An 18,950-nucleotide genomic window follows, 5' to 3' on the forward strand; every position below is an offset into this window, starting at 1 on the left:
GACTCAGTCTCTCCAACGCAAGGCATAGCGCGGTATCCACATCATATAAGTACATAACTGTTGTATGCAGACTCTATGCTCGGCAACCAAGTACTCCAATGCAAGGCATAGCACAGTATCAACACCGTATAAGTTCATAACTGAAGCGTGCTGTAGATAAACACAATTGTTACCCAATTTCACACACAGCGCAGAGTCATCATACACTTTTGTAATAGGTAGTCTCGCACCAGTAAGGTAATGTCCAGGGCAGGGGGTGTATGAGTTGGATAATACTCTGTGTTCATCTGATGATGATGTAGCGCTCTGCACGACATTTTTCATCCCCATTGAACCCAGAAATAGGCACTTTATCCCTTTCGATGCATTTTCAATTTCTATCCTCACATGCAAGCTCTAGTCATGATCTGCTTCTATACCCACATTTACATGTTTCCTTGGACTACAAGTTACATTATATGGAGAACTGAAAAGCATGGGTACACTTGATACCTTCTTATACACAACATCTGCACTCTGCCCCTGGGCAGACACATGGATACTCTTCTGAGATGGGCCATATGTTGGTGACCAGTACGGTCTACATCCTGCTGTTGTTTAGGACCACCATCAGCATTCGAGGTGTTGGGAACAGACCACGCATCCTTATCAACAAATCGATGAATAGGACAGACAGTAACAGCTCCATGTCCTGCTCCTGAAAGTGGGCTATGTGCACTACAGGATATCACGTGGTCGCTACAGGTTCAGACATGCTGGAGGTTGTTGTTAAAACAGGTCCAGAGATCAGTGTGGGTCTCGACAAGATGGTGGCTGATGTTGCTCTAGGTCTGGAGTCGGCAGAGGTAGATATGTTGGCACTCGTCCCTCCAGGCTTCAATGTGTCAAAGGCTACTGCTAAACAAAGAGGAGGAGGAAGCATTACATACAGACCAAGACATGAAAACAACGAATAATAATAACAATAATGCTAACTGCAGACTGAGATGTGATATGGCATTCTTACATTTCATTTCCTTCCTGTTCTGCAGGGCTATGCTGGTTCTTGACTGCTGCTGGTTCTTCTTCTTCCGCTGCTGGTGCTGGCTGACTGAGTGAGGCCGAGACCATGAAGCTGCTGAATCCACCCCATATCCTCTCCAATGACGTGGCCTGCCATCCTATTGGCTGATCATGTGACCAGGTTCAGAGCTCCTAATAGTTCCTGCCCATTTTTTCTGGACTGCCATCTTGGATTATGTCATGGGAGGGGAGTGGGGGAGGGCCAACAGCACACTCTGGGGGTGGTGGTGTTGTGAACTGTGCCAACTGGTCCCCAAACCTCAAGGTGAACACGTGTGGTTCATTGTGGAATAGGGCGGCGTTGACGTGGGGTGTAAGGCAATTTAAAAAAGGATAAGCAGTTCCAGCACAAGCCTCTATCTGTGTGTGTATTGAAACGCATTTTCACGCCATCCTGCTGCATTACCAGTATTTGTTGAAAGGTATTTACCACCTGCTCGTGCATTATCTTTTGTTTCCACTCAATGTCTTGGAGGTTGTGGATACAGCCCTCAGCTGTGTGCTTGCATGTAGTACACTAATTGAATTGATCCCTGCTCGTCACCAGCATTTCGTCAATTGTACACATAGATGCTTGCACTGGAGTGAGTGAGCATCTTGCCTCTCGCGCTTCAGAAGACTCGCTGGACTTTCACTGAATAGTCTACAGTAACAGCACATGCATTTATCAGTATGAGTTGCGAATTATAACTGGGCCCCATCCTGCTGCATATTCATTATTTGGTGTAACGTATTTGTCTTCAGCAATTATCATGGCTTTCCAAAGAATGTGGATATGGCTATCAGCACAGTACTGAGCTGCAAGATACATCCACTGAAAGCAGTAAACAATTATGTCCATGCGCCCAGTCCAGCAACTAGAGACAGACTGAATCGCGTACCAACCATTTTCACCCGATCTCCATCTTGAATTACATAATGGGAGGAGAGAGGGGGAGGGCCGACAGTGCCGTATAGTGGTGGTGTTATAAATTAGGTTAGTTGGCCTCTGGACCTTATGGTGAACACACTGGATGGAGCTACTGTCAGTGACAACTCAAATTGTTTAAATAATCAATGCATACAAAATAAAGACGTATGTCGATCATATCCAGCAGCACAGCACAGACTGAGTCCTTTTCCCGCCAATTTCCAAATGAGGAGGGGAGAGGAGAAGAATTACATCTGTCCTATCTGGCAGCCAGCAGAGACTGAGTCCTTTCTATGGCATTTTCCGGGTGGGGGAGAGGAGGAAGGAGTGGGGAAGGAAGACTGGAGGGGGGAAAGAAGGTGTTGCATTAGAAAAGGTAGTCCAATTGACCTATTTTCCCGCCAAAATTTGAACTTCCCACTATGACATCACTGTGATGTTGCCACATCTATGGCCGCCATCTTGGATGCGCCATCTTGAATTGTTGTTGTTGTGGTCTTCAGTCCTGAGACTGCTTTGATGCAGCCCTCCATGCTACTCTATCCTGTGCAAGCTTCTTCATCTCCCAGTACCTACTGCAACCTACATCCTTCTGAATCTGCTTAGTGTATTCATCTCTTGGTCTCCCTCTACGATTTTTACCCTCCACGCTGCCCTCCAATACTAAATTGGTGATCCCTTGATGCCTCAAAACATGTCCTACCAACCGATCCCTTCTTCTGGTCAAGTTGTGCCACACGCTTTCCTTGTCATTGCTAGTCTACATTTTATATCCTCTTTACTTCGACCATCATCAGTTATTTTGCTCCCCAAATAGCAAAACTCCTTTACTACTTTAAGTGTCTCATTTCCTAATCTAATTCCCTCATCATCACCCGACTTAATTCGGCTACATTCCATTATCCTCGTTTTGCTTTTGTTGATGTTCATCTTATATACTCCTCTCAAGACACTGTACATTCCATTCAGCTGCTCTTCCAAGTCCTTTACTGTCTCTGACAGAATTACAATGTCATCGGCGAACCTCATCTTGAATAAATATGGCAAAAATGTAGAGTTTGACCGAAAGAACTTTACTGTAGTACTCACGTGTCTGAAGTGGGAGCGCCTGTTTGTTATAAATATACAGGAACTTTAGACTGGAAAATGTAGAATGTACGAGGGTTGACTGAAAAGCAGTGCCTCACCTCCCTAACCCTTCAACAGTTGGCGGCATTGGTGTGCGGCAGCTACCAGCTTGTTCCGTAGCCTTTTCTCTACAGCTCCAGTTGGAGGGAAGCCTTAGTAGTGAACGGTTGTGTTGTTACAGTGTAAAGTATGGAACCCTGCGCAGAAGGTCAGTCAATGCGATCTAATCAACGTGCAGTCATTGAATTCTTGACAGCAGGAGGTGTCACCACAAACGAGATTCATCAGAGAATGAAAGCAGTTTATGGTGATTGTGTTGATGTGAGTACTGTGTGTCGTTGGTCGAGTACGTTTAAAGATGTTGAGGCAGGAACATCTGACCTGCGTGACAAACAAGGAGCTGGACGCCCTGTGACAGCAACCACCGAGTTTAACAAGCAGAATGTTGAGAGAATGATTCAGGACGATCGTCGTATCACTTAGAGAGAAACTGCAAGCACAATCGGCATTTCACAAGAACGTTTGGGTCACACGTTTTCCTGCAGCATGACAATGCCAAACCACGTACTTCACGTGCCACCACAGGAGAACTTCAGAGACTTAATCTCACCACCGTACGGCATCCTCCATACAGTCCAGATTTAACACCTTCTGACTCCCATCTGTTCCCGATAATGAAAGACGATCTGCGTGGACGTCATTATGCTTCTGATGAAGACGTTCAGAGAACTGTGAGACCGTGGTTGCGAAAACAGCGTCGACTTCTTCCGTGATGGCTTCAGAAATCTTGTTCATCGTTGGCAGAAATGTATCCAAATGGCTAGCGATTATGTGGAAAAATGAATATTGGTAATTAAAGATCACATCCTAAGGATTATTTCTGAGTTTAACTTATTAAAATATTTCCATACAAACCCATTTAACGGAGGTATTACTTTTCACTCAGCCCCTGTAATTATTATTAATATTTACAGTCCATATTTTCCTATTGAAGTTTTTTGAAATTGCCAACAGAGAGTACATTTTTGGCAATGGTGCAATTTTCACTAATAAGTACTTCCTATTGTCTCGCAGGATCAGGTTTAGCTGGCGACTGTAGTTCACGAAGGTATATTACGCCAGATATAACGTCGGGTTGATCGTTGCTAAAACTCGATGAATCAAGTTTGCGCGAAATAACAACCTGAGGTAAGATTGCAAGGTACTAGTACGGGTGTATTAAGGCGAGCCGGCCGAGGTGGCCGAGCGGTTCTTGGTGCTACAGTCTGGAACCGCGCGACCGCTCCGGTCGCAGGTTCGAATCCTGCCTGGAGCATGGATGTGTGTGATGTCCTTAGGTTAGTTAGGTTTAAGTAGTTCTAAGTTCTAGGGGACTGATGACCTCAGAAGTTAAGTCCCATAGTGCTCAGAGCCATTTGAACCATTTTTTATATTGAGGCGAAGCACCCGGAAATAAGCGGAGGAGTATTCCTTACCGACAAAATTGTCGAAAAATCTTCCTGTCGGTCTAAGGAAAGACAGAAATGAGCTCTCTCCTCACGTAAGGAGATTTTACTGTGATAACTACCCACCTAGTGTAGTCGCTTTTGACTATTACTGGATAGTTTCAATGAAGTTGCTACTTTTATACATCGATTCTGACTCTGTATAGTACGTAATACCAATACTACACTGCAGAAGCGAAATAAATCACCCTACTGAAATGATCTGTCCCTCCACTTCTGCTGAGAAATCGCATTAATTTGGATCGAAGCCTCTGACTTTAGTGCTGATGAAAGAATCTGCGAGCGGTTTGTGCTGATGATGACCGTAACATTTTGCTTTATCTTTCCATTTCGGAGGAGTTAATTCGCACGTCTAACTCCGAGGAGTGTCTCTAATACAAAAATGTGAATTATTCAAGATTTAACTTCTTACTATTGAGATGAAACTCAAGGCATGTATGGATTAAATGTTATCAATTGTATGCAGGAAACAATCCATCTACGCTTGAGAATGACAGATATTCACATGTACAATACTAGAAACAAATATTACTTGCGTTATCCTTTAATGAATCAGAGACGAGCCTTGGGCCATTTTAGCCCCCCCCCCCCCCCCCCCCCCACCAACCTCTCTCCAAAAGTAACGTTTATGGCTAGCTTCTGATGCTATACTCCTGTTTTAGATTTTGTTAAGGAGTAATGTGTAATACTTCTCCTCAAAATAGAGGGTGGATATAATTGATCTTTTGCTACCTGAGAGGGCCTCCATGTAAATAAGTGATCAAAGGACAATGAAACGTTGTGGAAAATTTTGGAAGGACATTTGTTAATTCCATACCACTTTCACGTTACAGGTTGCAAACGTTGCTCAACGTGACGCACATCGGCACCCACGGCTGCCTGGAGCCGCACTAGACATTGCTGTATTGGTAGCTGAAACATCTCAGGTAGGATGTTTGTTACCTATCTCGCTATGTCCGACGTCAACGTCCATTGTTTGATAGTATCCCGGTGATAAGCCATGTCGTTCAGATAATTCCACAACCAGAAACCACACGACGGACGAAGACGTGAGTCGTGCTTGGGTAGCTCAGATGGTAGAACACTTGCCCGCGAAAGGCGAAGGTCCCGAGTTCGAGTCTCGGTCCGGCACATAGTTTTAATCTGCCAGGAAGTTTCAGAAACCACACGGATTCAAATCTGGTGATGTTAGAGGCCATTCAGTTTGGAACGATCGGACAATGATTCGGTTTTCTCCAAATTTATTACAAAGTAACCGAGTGACCACCTTCACCGTGCATAGAACAGTTGAGTCCAAAACACCTCTCTCCCATACATTGGGGTTCATATGTTGACGAACCAGATCATAGTAACGTGTACTGTTCACGCTCCACGTCGTCGGTCCTTGAGTACTAGTTCCTCAAAGAAAAATCCCATTAATGCGCCGATTCTCTCTAAGAGCATCAATACCGTTTCTGTTGTTTTGATAAAACGGCTTTAGGTGTAGCTGCTTACCTTGTCCAGATCCAAGTTGACTGTTTGCAAATACACTGAAGCGCCAAAGAAACTTGTACAGGCATGCGTATTAAAATACAGAGATATGTAAATAGGCAGAATATGGCGCTGCCTCGAACGCCTATATATGGCAACAAGTGTCTGGTGAAGTTGTTAGATGTTAGATGCTGCTACAATGGCAGGTTATGAAGGCGGCGCACAAGAGATGGGACACAGTATCTCCGAGATAGCGATGAAGTGGTGATTTTCCCGTACGACCATTTCACGAGTGTACGGTGAATATCGGGAATCCGGTAAGACATCCAATCTCCGGCATCGATGTGACCGGAAAAAGATCCTGCAAGAACGGGACCAACGACGATTGAAGAGAATCGTTCAACGTGACAGAAGTCCACCCCTTGGCAAATTGCTGCGGATTTCAATGCTGGGCCATCAACAAGTGTCAACGTGCGAACAATTCAACGAAACATCATCGATTTGGGCCTTCCGGTGCCGAAGGCCGACTCTTGTACCCTTAATTACTGCATGACACAAAGCTTTATGTCTTGCCTGGGCCCGTCAACACCGTTATTGGACTGTTGATGACTGAAAACATGTATCGAGCGGATGGACGTGTACGGGTTTGGAGGCAACCTCATGAATCCACGGACCTTGCATGTCAATAGGTGGCTGTTCAAGCTTGTGGAGGCTCTGTAATGGTATGGGGTGTGTGCAGCTGGAGTGATAAGGGACCCCTTATGCTAGATAAGACTGACAGGTGACACATACGTAAGCATCCGGTCTGGTCACCTACGTCCATTCATAACAATTGCGCGTTCCTATGGATTTGGCCAATTCCAGCAGAACAATGCGAAGCCCCACACGTCCGGAATTGCTGCAGAGTGGCTCCAGGAACACTCTTCTGAGTTTAAACAGTTCCGCTGCCCACCAAACTCTCGAGACATGAACATTATTGAGCATTTCTGGGATGCCTCGCAACGGGCTGTTCAGAAGAGATGTCTACCTCTTCGTACTCTTACTGATATATGAACAGCAGTGCAGGATTCATGGTGTCAGTTCCCACCAACACTAATTCGGTCATTAGTTGAGTCCATGCCACGTCGTCTTGCGGCACTTCTACGTGCTGGCGGAGGTCCTACGCGATATTAGGCAGGTGTACCAGTTTCTTTGGCTCTTCAGTGTATAATGCAATTAAAGCTCGTGCTTGAACAATAAATCGCTATTCCAATGCCGGTGCCTAACGGTGAGTCATAACAGAATGACTAATAAGAATGCAGCATACAGTCTGATCATCATTGGTATGAAGTTGGGTACTCACACGGTAAATAGTTTTCCGTCTACACTGGCAGTGAAAGTTTAATTATAACCACCCTGTACAATTATAGCTACGGTTCCCCTTCGAAAAAAAAAATCCTTTCCAAACATAACTCTCCCAAAACAAATAGGATTCACCTTTCAAAGCAAATAAAACCCCTCCTCTAAAGAAAAATAGCTTTAGGCTTCTTATAACAAAGAAAGGTCCACTTTTAGAAGCAAATGAGCCTCCTTTTCTGAAACGAACATTGCTTCACCTCTAAAGTAAGCATTACTCTTCTTCTCAAACAAACCGGACTTCTCTCTTTTGTCTAAAATTGACGTATCGTTTCTTTCATCAGAGCTAAATTTCTAACGCAAAGAAGACACCTCTTCTAACGCAAAAATACTTCACTCTTACGGCTACGACTTGCTTCTCAAAAAAAAAGGAAGTCCTGCTCAAGATCTAACGCTTTTTCTGGAGTGAATTTTTCTGCTTTTAAAAGGAACAAAGGTCACTCTCCTAAAACAAGCCGGGTCTGCACCCACTCGTATATCACCTGCTTCGTCCAGACTTCTCATATATACAAGGCTTGGACAGAAATGAAAGTGACTTGAGAACGATCTCGAGACAGCCTAGCGTTTAGGAAAAAGAAAATAGCATTTTTAGCGCGGATCTGGCGAATTATTAACCATTAGCATAATTTCAAGGCAGCGGCTGACAAAGTGGAAAGATTACGGTACGGTAATCGTGGGGTCGTGAGGACGAGTTCTGATGCGGAAACTTTTTTATTTTAAGTTTTTGCGTTACTTAGACTGCAACTAAATCTAAATAATGATGTGTATATTGTACTTATTACTATTTTCATAAAATGCATGCAAAGGAAAGCCAAAGAAAAATCTGAGACTGAAAATAAATTTACAGTAAGGGATTGCACGGCATACACGAGAACTTTATGTGTAAAATTAGATATTTCTGTTATTTTGCAGTTGATGATTTACGCGTGCCGAGGCGATATTCAGAGTGAACACAGGGGAAGAAGTAATTTCCTCGGCATCTCTCATTTGAACCATTACATGGCTGTTTTAAAGTTTCTGTAAAAATGAACAGAGGATGAAGTAGGTAAAAAGACAAGGGCTGCCAGTAATCCTTGGGTAACATGAAAAGAGAAAATATAAAAACGCAATAAATGAAACAGGTGAAAGGGAATACAAACGTCTAAAAATGAGAACGATAGGAAGTGCAAAATGGCTAAACAGGAATGGCTAGAGGACAAATGTACGGACGTAGAACGGTATATCACCAGGGGTAAGGTAGATGCTGCCTACAGGAAAATTAAAGAGACCTTTCGAGAAAAGAGAACCACCTGTGTGAATATCAAGAGCTCAGATGGAAAACCAGTCCTAAGTAAAGAAAGGAAAGCAGAAAGGTGGAAGGATATATAGAGGGTCTATACAAGGGAAATGAGCTTGAGGGCAATATTATGGAAATGGAAGAGGAGATAGATGAAGATGAAATGGGAGATATGATACTGCGTGAAGAGTTTGACACAGCATTGAAAGACCTAAGTCGAAACAAGGCCCCGGGAGTACGTAATATTCCGTTAGAGCTACTGATAGCCTTTGGAGAGCCAGCCATGACAAAACTCTTCCATCTGGTGAGCAAGGTGTGTGAGACAAGTGAAATACCCTGACTTCAAGGAGAATATAATAATTCCTATTCCAAAGAGAGCAGGTGCTGACAGATGTGAGAATTACCGAACTCTTAGTTTAGTAAGTCTTGGTTGCAAAATACTAACACGAATCCCTCCCCCGAAAGAATCGAAAAACTGGTAGAAGCTGAGCACGGGAAAGATCAGTTAAGATTCAGAAGAAATGTTGGAACACGCGAGGCAATATTCACCTATACCTTCTCGTAGAAGATAGGTTAAGGAAAAGAAAAATTACGTTTATAGCATTTGTAGACTTATAGGAAGGTTTTGGCAATGTTGACGGAAATGCTGTCTTTCAAATTCTAAAGGTGGCAGGGGTAAAATCCAGGGAGCGGATGGCTATCTGCAATTTGTGCAGAACCCAGATGGCAGTTATAAGAGTCGAGGTGACGAAAGGGAAACAATGGTTGAGAAGGGAGTGAGACAGGTTTGTAACCTATACCCGTTATTATTCAATCTGTATATTGATCAAGCAGTAAAGGAAACAAAAGAAAAATCTGGAGTATGATTTAAAGTCCAGGGAGAGGACATAAAAACTTGGAGGTTTCCTGGCGACATTGTAATTCTGTCAGAGACAGCAAAGGACTTGAAAGAGCAGTTGAACGGAATGGACAGTGTCTTGAAAAGAGGATATAAGATGAATATCAACAAAAGCAAAACGAGGATGATGGAATTGTAGTCGAATTAAGTCGGGTGAAGCTGAGGGAATTAGATTAGGAAACGAGACACTTCAAGTAGTAGATGAGTTTTGCTATCTGGGAAGGAAAATAGCTGATGATGGTCGAATTAGGGACGATATAACATGTAGACTGGTAATGGCCAGGAAAGCGTTTCTGAAGAAGAGAAATTTGTTAACATCGAGTATATATTTAAGTATCAGGAAGTCCTTTCTAAAAGTATTTGTGTCGAGTGTAGCGTCGTATGGAAGTGAAACATGGGCAATGAACTGTTTAGACAAGAAGAGAATAGAACCCGTAAGATGTGGTGCTACAGAAGAACGCTGAAGATTAGATGGGAAGATCAGGTAGCTAATAAGGAGGTACTGAATAAGGGAGAAGAGAAATCTGTGGCACAACCAGACTAGAAGAAGGTATCGTTTGGTAGGACACATTCTGACGCATCAAGGGATCACGAATTTATTACTGGAGGGAAGCATGGGGGATGGAAACCGTAGAGGGAGGACAAGAGATGAATACAGTAAGCAGCTTGGGAAAGATGTACTTTGCAGTGGTTACTCGGAGATGAGGAGCCTTGCACAAGGTAGAGTAGCATGGAGAACTGCATAAAACCAGTCTTTGGACTGAAGACCACAACAACAACAACATAGGAAAGAGACCTGGTTTGCATTCATAAAAGATTCTCTCTCCTCGCAGAATTCGGCAGAAAACCACGCAAAACGCAAAACATTTCGCCAAATATTGATGAGGATATGTGGTGATGTAGATCAGAATGTATTTTGATGCAATCTTCTCCAAAGTGAAAATGAAAGTGACGCAATACAAAGTCTAGGAAGCTTCAATTGCAATCTCTTATTTAAATGTTATTTGCAGAGTACAGGTGGTCGCTTTAAGTACACTTATTTATTAGAAATTTATTTAACATCCCAGAATTTCCTTTCTCGTTACTTTTCGTGCTTCTTATGAAAAAAATAATAAATAAAATGTATTGAGCATTATTTCCCTTAATTTGCGTTCTAAGTAAACTAAAAATTTAAAATTAGAGGTATAAAAAATATTTCCTGATACGCACTGGACGCCACGACCTTCGGAATAGTGTTCTATAATCCTTACCCTACGCCTACCGCTGACTGAAACCACTCTGACGTTCATGCGCCGATGTCTGTCCGTCTCTACCCGCGCCGAAAAAGTTTTTTTTTCCCCCAACCTTAGCCGGCTGGAGCTCCCACTACTGTCACTTCCATTTCTGTGCAAGCGCTCCATATACCATAAATTTTTGACCGAAATCGGTGATGACGTGTAGGTGCGGTCCCCTTGTAAGTTCGACACGTATTTCTTCTGTACCACGAGCGTACAAGACTCCTTTTCTAGGACAACCAAGACCCTTATTTTAAAAGTGCAAGGCTCCTCTTTTAAAACCAACAAGGCTCCTCTTTTAAATTTTCTTGTACAGGTAGTGGTGGACACAGACGCGCATTTAGCGTACGTTTATCCTGCGCACTACCGAGTTACACTCTTTTCGAGTAGTGTACCATCAATATTATTCTGTTCCACAGCGTAGGCCAGTTTGTTAGTACAATGGTAAAAAATCCAGCCAAGTTATCGTTGTATTTCATGTATTGCAGCAGTCTGTTGCGCTCAACTCTCAGATAAGATCAGTACTCTTCGAGACTGAGTTCGATTTTCTTCCTAATTGAGCAGTAGGTATAATTGGCAAGGAACCTGAGAAATGTGTTGTTTTTCATATTTTGACACAAGGGCTTGTCTAGGAATAGAATGTGAAATGACATCATACGCGAGGAGCTGGGAATGGTAAGACGCCACGTTCTAAAAAAAAACAATCTTTGAAACAGAAAAGACAATTTGTTAATCAAAATTTTACAGCAAATATTTATGCATTTCTTAACACATCTTACGTAATTCCGAGAAATTTCAATAAATGCAAACAAATGAACGGTACACTTCTTGAAACAGAAACTGAAGAATTTAACTTGTAAAATTACAACTGGATTTCTCAGCAGGTGTCATACATCTAATTTCTTCATTTGTGTGGCCATAGTGTCCGTAATTCAAAATAAATTTTAAGCATGAGAGGGTTCATGTATTGCTGCTATCTGTCTGTTGATGATGGTCTAACACGCTCAGTGTAACCAGGTTTTTCACGAATAATGGCTACAGCTTCATCCAAACGAACAACCGTCTCTTCTGGAGCATTTATCTGTGTTCGTATATAATGAAAACTACATCCCACAAACTGACATCCGGCACCTGTACAGGAAAATGCGTAAACGTCTCCATGCTTGCATTCAACATTCTCGTTTTACAACAATTACTAATGTAATACATTTCACATATGTAGCAGCTTATCTCGCGCTTGCATTAATCTGTGATCTCGCGATGTTAATCATTTACATATGTCTCCTAGACAAATATATTCCAGAAATTTAATTACTCTACGTTAATTATTTTTCGATTTTTTCCGTCAGTGTATGGTTTACTTCAAGATTTTTCTTCACTGACTCTGAAAGAGACACTATTAAGTGCAGCCTCCTGTAGTTATATACTATTTGTACTTCGTATACGGTTCGAGAGAAATGTGCCGTTCTCTTTGGAAGGCCGTTTCAATAAATATAGTTGAAAAGTCAATAGTTGCTCATTTTGAAATCCATGAGCTTCAAAAATGAGTTAGCTGTAGAGGCTGTAATTACATACTTTCTTGAAAGGCTACACATAATATTTTATTACTTTTTGTGAGTGTCATTGATACGTTTTCCGAGAGGTTACCTTTGCTTAGTCTTTCAACGTTTTTGAAAATCTGTTATTTAAATGTCTTTCTGAGACTAATCATAATTGAATATTGTTTCTCATATTTATATTGACACATTACTTAAATTTTTATGACAACTCTGATTCTTTTGGTCAATACACGAGAGTGACAGAGATAGAATTGTTGGTAATCGGTTCTGGTCAATAATAACATTTTACATTGCTTTTTCTTTTTTACTATTATTTTAGTACTTTCAAGTCACAGATAACGTATAAATTTTTCTTTGTCACACAACAGCAGAAGACGCCACCGTTACGTATTGAGTGTACGTGAAGTACGCCACAGTAATCGCAGTTAAATTGGTGTCTCCTGATGCGCAAGCAGCCACGAAAAAACTGTTACAAAGTGAATGTCGGAACTGGTGTAGAACTGTGGCTTGTGAGTTCCAGGTAGAAGATATTTTCATGTGGAATGCAGCCTCGTAGATGACGCCTGTGATCTAAGCTATTTAGGAAGAAAGCTTAACAACGAAACCTTTTTAGCACTTAGTGAACGTGCAGGCAGTACTATAGACAACATGAATTATACATTTGAGGATGACAGCCGCTGACACTAATGCTAAGTTCTCGTCGATGTTTAAGGTAGATACCTTCGGTAAGAGAATAAGTTAAGACCTTCAGCGACGGAACATTATTGCTGTCAACCTCCGCTTAGGTTCAAGGAAATTAAGAGGAAGGAGGGACTGTGCATTTAGCATCTGGAGGTAAATGGTGATTGGTATACTTCCGGAGGACTGGCTTCACGCAGGGAGACGTCAAGGATTTGTGCCAATCAGTTGACATGACACACGACGACCTGTACTACTTCTCTTTAAGACAAAGCCCATCTACTGCTGCGTCAGCGGTATACTTATTATTCCGACGGGTACGCGAAAGGATGACCTCATAAAAAGTTAAGGCTATAGGAGGCAACAGGTCACACATTCCGCTATTGTTTCTCATACAGCGAGATGACGGTTCCCGGAATAGAAAACAGGTGGATTTCTTTTTCTCACCTTCCTATCGCTGTTTGAATGAACAGCATGTAGGAGATTTTATTTTAAATCAACAGTCTGAAAGAATTTTATGTTTCTGTTAAAACCTTCACCATGTTAAAATAAATTATTAATAAGTTTCATCCTGAAATTTATATCAGTTTCATTATGTGTACTAGGATAACACAAATCTGACTCGTACAACCTGTATGAAGACGTTATAGAACCTCTGTAAGCATAGCGGGTTTGTTTTATGTAATGCAGTTTAAGAGCGTATAGTCCTTGTCCAAACAAAAACAAAAAGTTTAGTAAAACTTGCCTTATGAGCTCGCTTCGCGATGGGCGAATCTTTGTCATTCTCATTGGAGAGAAGTCTTCCGAAGTAAGAGTGATTTCTGGTGTGCCGCAGGGGAGTGTTGCTATTCACAATATACATAAATGACCTTGTGGACAACATCGGAAGTTCACTGAGGCTTTTGGCGGATGATGCTGTAGTATATCGAGAGGTTGTAACAATGGAAAATTGTGCTGAAATGCAGGAGGATCTGCAACGAATTGACGCATAGTGCAGGGAATGGCAATTGAATCTCAATGTAGACAAGTGTAATGTGCTGCGAATACACAAAAGAAAGATCCTTTAACATTTAGCTACAATATAGCAGGTCAGCAACTGGAAGCAGTTAATTCCATAAATTATGTGGGAGGAGGCATTAGGAGTGATTTAAAATGGAATGATCATATAAAGTTGATCGTCTGTAAAGCAGATGCCAGACTGAGATTCATTGGAAGAATCCTACGGAAATGCTCAGCAGTGTGGGTTGATAGAAGAGATAGAGAAGATTCAACGGAGAGCAGCGCGCTTCGTTACAGGATCATTTAGTAATCGCGAAAGCGTTACGGAGATGATAGATAAACTCCAGTGGAAGACTCTGCAGGAGAGACGCTCAGTAGCTCGGTAAGGGCTTTTGTTAAAGTTTCGAGAACATACCTTCACCGAGGAGTCAAGTAGTATATTACTCCCTCCTACGTACATCTCGCGAAGAGACCATGAGGACAAAATCAGAGAGATTAGAGCCCACACAGAGGCATACCGGCAATCTTTCTTCCCACGAACAATACTGGAATAGAAGAGAGAACCGATAGGTACGCAAAGTACCCTCCGCCACAAACCGTCAGGTGGCTTGTTGAGTATGGATGTAGATGTAGATGCTTGCCGTTGGTTATAATATCGCTTCGAAATTAGTAGATAGCAAGCTATAGTGGATCTGGAAATTATTGAACATCTACTCGAAGCTGCGTCTCAGGATCTGCGTAACGCCGAACTTACCAGATTGCTGAAATTTTTGTTCGAAAGATACGGGCGGAGGCATTGCAAAGTGTATAGGTGCTTTGGTTCTTAAGCGAACTTCCGAGCAAAATATGAGGTGCCATGTGACCATGTCTTTTGCCGCTTGCCTTTCTGCTCTTGAGTGACGTAATTCCGTAAACAAGTGACCCGCGCAAAGCTAGCTAGGACGGAATGTGTGAATTATGAAACAGGGCGGAGCGCCTGTCACCGACGTGTTTCATGTCTTTGTCTGGTACTGTCCTCTATATTTTCATATGTGGTAATAATTGGTACATTTCTACATAACTACTTTTAGGTCGGTGCATAAGTGCATAGAGCTTTTGTTTTGAATATTGGTATTACAGTTGCTATGGTTTTAATTATCGATTGTCAGTTTTCATTTCTAGTTCACTGTTACTATTTGAATCTGTATATTGTAATTTTGTCATCTGAAGATACTGAATGGAGGTGTGGACGCTAGAAAACGGAGGGCGAAGTGGAGAAATCGGAACATTTCCGATATATTCTTCTGTTTGAGTCCATCAGAGGGGTGACGGCAGCGGAGGTAGCCAGAAACATTTGCACCGTCTGTGGGGTAATGCCATCGGATAAAGCACGGCCAGAAAATGATTTTCTCGTTTTAAAGAGGACCGTTTTAACAGTGGCTCTTGACTCTCAGAAAGACCTTCGGGGTCTTATGAAGACCGTTTAAACGCATTAATCCACAATGATCGATGTCGGTGTACTCGAAAGTGGAAAATGTGATGAACTGTGATCAATCCAACATCTCGTTCCGCCATCATGCGGCATTTGCATGTAGTGGGGAAGGTTAAAAATCAGGTGTATGGGTACCGCATGGCTTACACCATACCTCCAGATGTCAGACACTCAGATAGGTACCAAGCGTTGCGTGTCGATAGAGTATCAAGCAATACACCGATTTAGTTCTTCTTCGTACATGCAAATTTAACTTGGATGATGGTGGGACATCAGCTGGTATGGCCCGCCATCCATGTGGAGCACGCATTTGTCTCACCGCGGACTTCTAGTACTCAGCCATACACAATTGATATCATCAAACTGTACGGGCCAGAAGATAGCGTTGACGCAACGTCGAAACTAGTAGCCAAATAAATATAAAATCTTAAGCACAGCTGGACGAGTTTCATTTTTAATAAAGATTTAGTTCTTGCTGTGTGCTATCATCCAGTAGAAGGTGTGTAAATGGTAAAGTAGCACCAGAAGTACGGAGTAAACCGAAACCGTTTGTGTGAGGCTGGACTATGAAGTTCATGGTACGTGAGTTGCTAGAGCCGTAACTCGTTGTACGCAAGGTCCCGAGATCGAAGCCCACTGATGGCGATTTTTTTTAACAATTTACGAGTAAAATTGTTATATGGGAGAACATTTTATTGAAAATGACGTTTCGGAGTCAGTAGAAGTGTTCTTTTGGCGGTCTGCGTTTGCTTCGTTAGTTGCAAGTAGCAGATCTATGGCGTACATTTGTATAGATAGCACTGTACCTATCTATACAAATGTTCTCTATAGTTTTGCTACTTTCAACTACTGAAGCGAAAGCAGACTGCCAAAAGCGCATTGAAGAAAACGCCATAACGTACTTTTACATGTCAGAAAACTGTTCTCCTATACAACAATTTCAAGCATAAATTGTTAAAAAAATAGCCATCGGTGGTTTCGAACTCGGGATCTTTTGAATGACGATCTGACGCACTAACCACATTTGTAGGCAACAATCACCGTTCTCGTTACTTTTCAATATCTTTACGCATCCAACTGAACGATAGAACACAGCACGAACGAAATCAGTGTTTTGGTTGATAATCTATCGACACACAACGTTTGGTACCGATCTGAGTGTATGAAATCTGGAGGTTAGGGTATTAGGCAGAATCACAAAACTCAGCTGGTGGCTATACGTGCACCTCTGCTTGCTTGTCATCAAGTGGCTCGTGAACAACACCGTGCATTGCTACCTCGTATCGTTACTGGCGACGAGAAATTGTCTCTCTATGCTAACACAAGGAAAACCTAGGGGTGGGTGAGGCCAAACAAAGCAGTTACCCAACAACAAACAATACTGTTATGCATCTGGTGGGACAGCAATGGTGTGGCGTGCCAAGAATTACTTCCCCAAGGTGTGCCATAACTGCTGACATTGACTGGCAAGAACTGAAATGTCTTGCAGACACCGCGGGGTAGCCGCGCGGTCTAGGCGTCTTGTCATGGTCCACGCGGCTCCCCCCGTCGGGTGTTCGAGTCCTCCCTCGGGCATGGGTTTGTGTGTGTGTCGTCCTTAGCGTACGTTAGTTTAAGTTACATTACATAGTGTGTAGGCTTAGGGACCGATGACCTCAGCAGATTGGTCCCATAAGACCTTACAACAAATTTCCAATTTTCTTGCAGACGCCGTACAAGAAAAACAACGACCAAGAATTTGAAGCCTTTCTGACTATTTTTCGACGGTGACTGTCTCAAGACATATGTAAAGGTATTGTTTTGAATTACCGCTACCAGTCACAAACTTTGTCAACTATTGTATTACTTACTTATTTAGCGACAGGTTTCAAGCGTTGATCATCTTCAGGCTAAATGGCATTACAAAACCAACTTTACAATAAGGTCATACTGATGTTACATAGTCTTTTCGTAAATGCTGTGGTAATCTTGTTGAAGAAGAGAAAACTTAGTAAAAGGCGATGTCACTTTGGAAGCTGGAGTAATGTTTCCTGGACTACTGTTTCACTACGGAGCTCCTAGAATAAAAGATACTTAATATGACAGTCGTTTGACTCTAGCCCCACCAATAGCTTAGACATATGTAAAATAAATAGTTTATATCATGATGTGTTCAATAATGTTGTAACAGGTGCTCAACTAGTAATGTATTTCGTCAACCTGGATCTGTAATACGATAAAAAGAAGCGCAGACGACATGTACACATCTGACACCACATAGATCGACAAATCGATAGTAAAATGGAAACCAGCTGTATTTCAAAATGGTTCAAATGGCTCTGAGTGCTATTGGATTTAACATCTGAGGTCATCAGTCCCCTAGAACTTAGAACTACTTAAACCTAACTAACCTAAGGACATCACACACATCAATGCCCGAAGCAGGATTTGAACCTGCCCTAGCGTGCTTCCAGACTGCAGCGCCTAGAACCGTTCGGCCACAGCGGCCGGCAGCTGTATTTCGACCGCCATCTTGTCCTCTGCGCTAGAGAACTGTTTGTGATCGTGTTTGCAAGTTACTGCTACGTTAGTGACAATTTGTGGACAATGACCAAGAGAGCCACGGAAATGGATACACCGCAACACATCACAACGAGGCTGCCACGCCAGACGAACAAAGTGAGTGACCGTTACATAACATTTTCGTGCAAGGATCAGTCCAGCTTCCAAAGTGACATCGCCTTTTACTAAGTTTTCTCTTCTTCCACAGGATGACCACATCATTTACGAAAAGACTATGTAATATCAGTATGACCTTATTGTAAAGTCGTTATTGTAATGCCATTTTGCCTGAAGATGAGGTTTAACCCTCGAAACATGTAGCTAAATAAATACGTAATAGAATAGTTGAGAAAGTTTGTGACTGGTAGCGGTAATAATAATGAAAAAAAAGAGGAGTTACAAACGACCAGGAAGACTGCATGAAGTGGTGCTACTCCACGATAACGCCAGTCCGAATTCTGTTAGACTGACCAAATACATAATACAGGAGTTGAGCCGTGAAGTAATTCCGCACCCGCCTTTTCCGCTCTGTATGGAACAGCCTTCAAGGAGCTTGCATTCCAGATGAAAAAGCGCTCCGAACATGGCTTGACCAGTTCTTCGCCCTAAATCCAAGTGATTTCTACAGCCACTGAACTGAAAAGTTACCCCAGCGTTGGCAGACTGTTGAAATAGTGAAGGAGAATGTATTACTAATGACTAAAGTCTCTGTTAAGTGTATCCATTGTGCTTATTAAACAGATGCAAAAATACTACGACCTGATGCACCAGCCTAATAGGTCGA

The sequence above is a fragment of the Schistocerca piceifrons genome, chromosome 8 (genome assembly GCF_021461385.2).
Source record: "Schistocerca piceifrons isolate TAMUIC-IGC-003096 chromosome 8, iqSchPice1.1, whole genome shotgun sequence".
NCBI lineage: Eukaryota > Metazoa > Arthropoda > Insecta > Orthoptera > Acrididae > Schistocerca > Schistocerca piceifrons.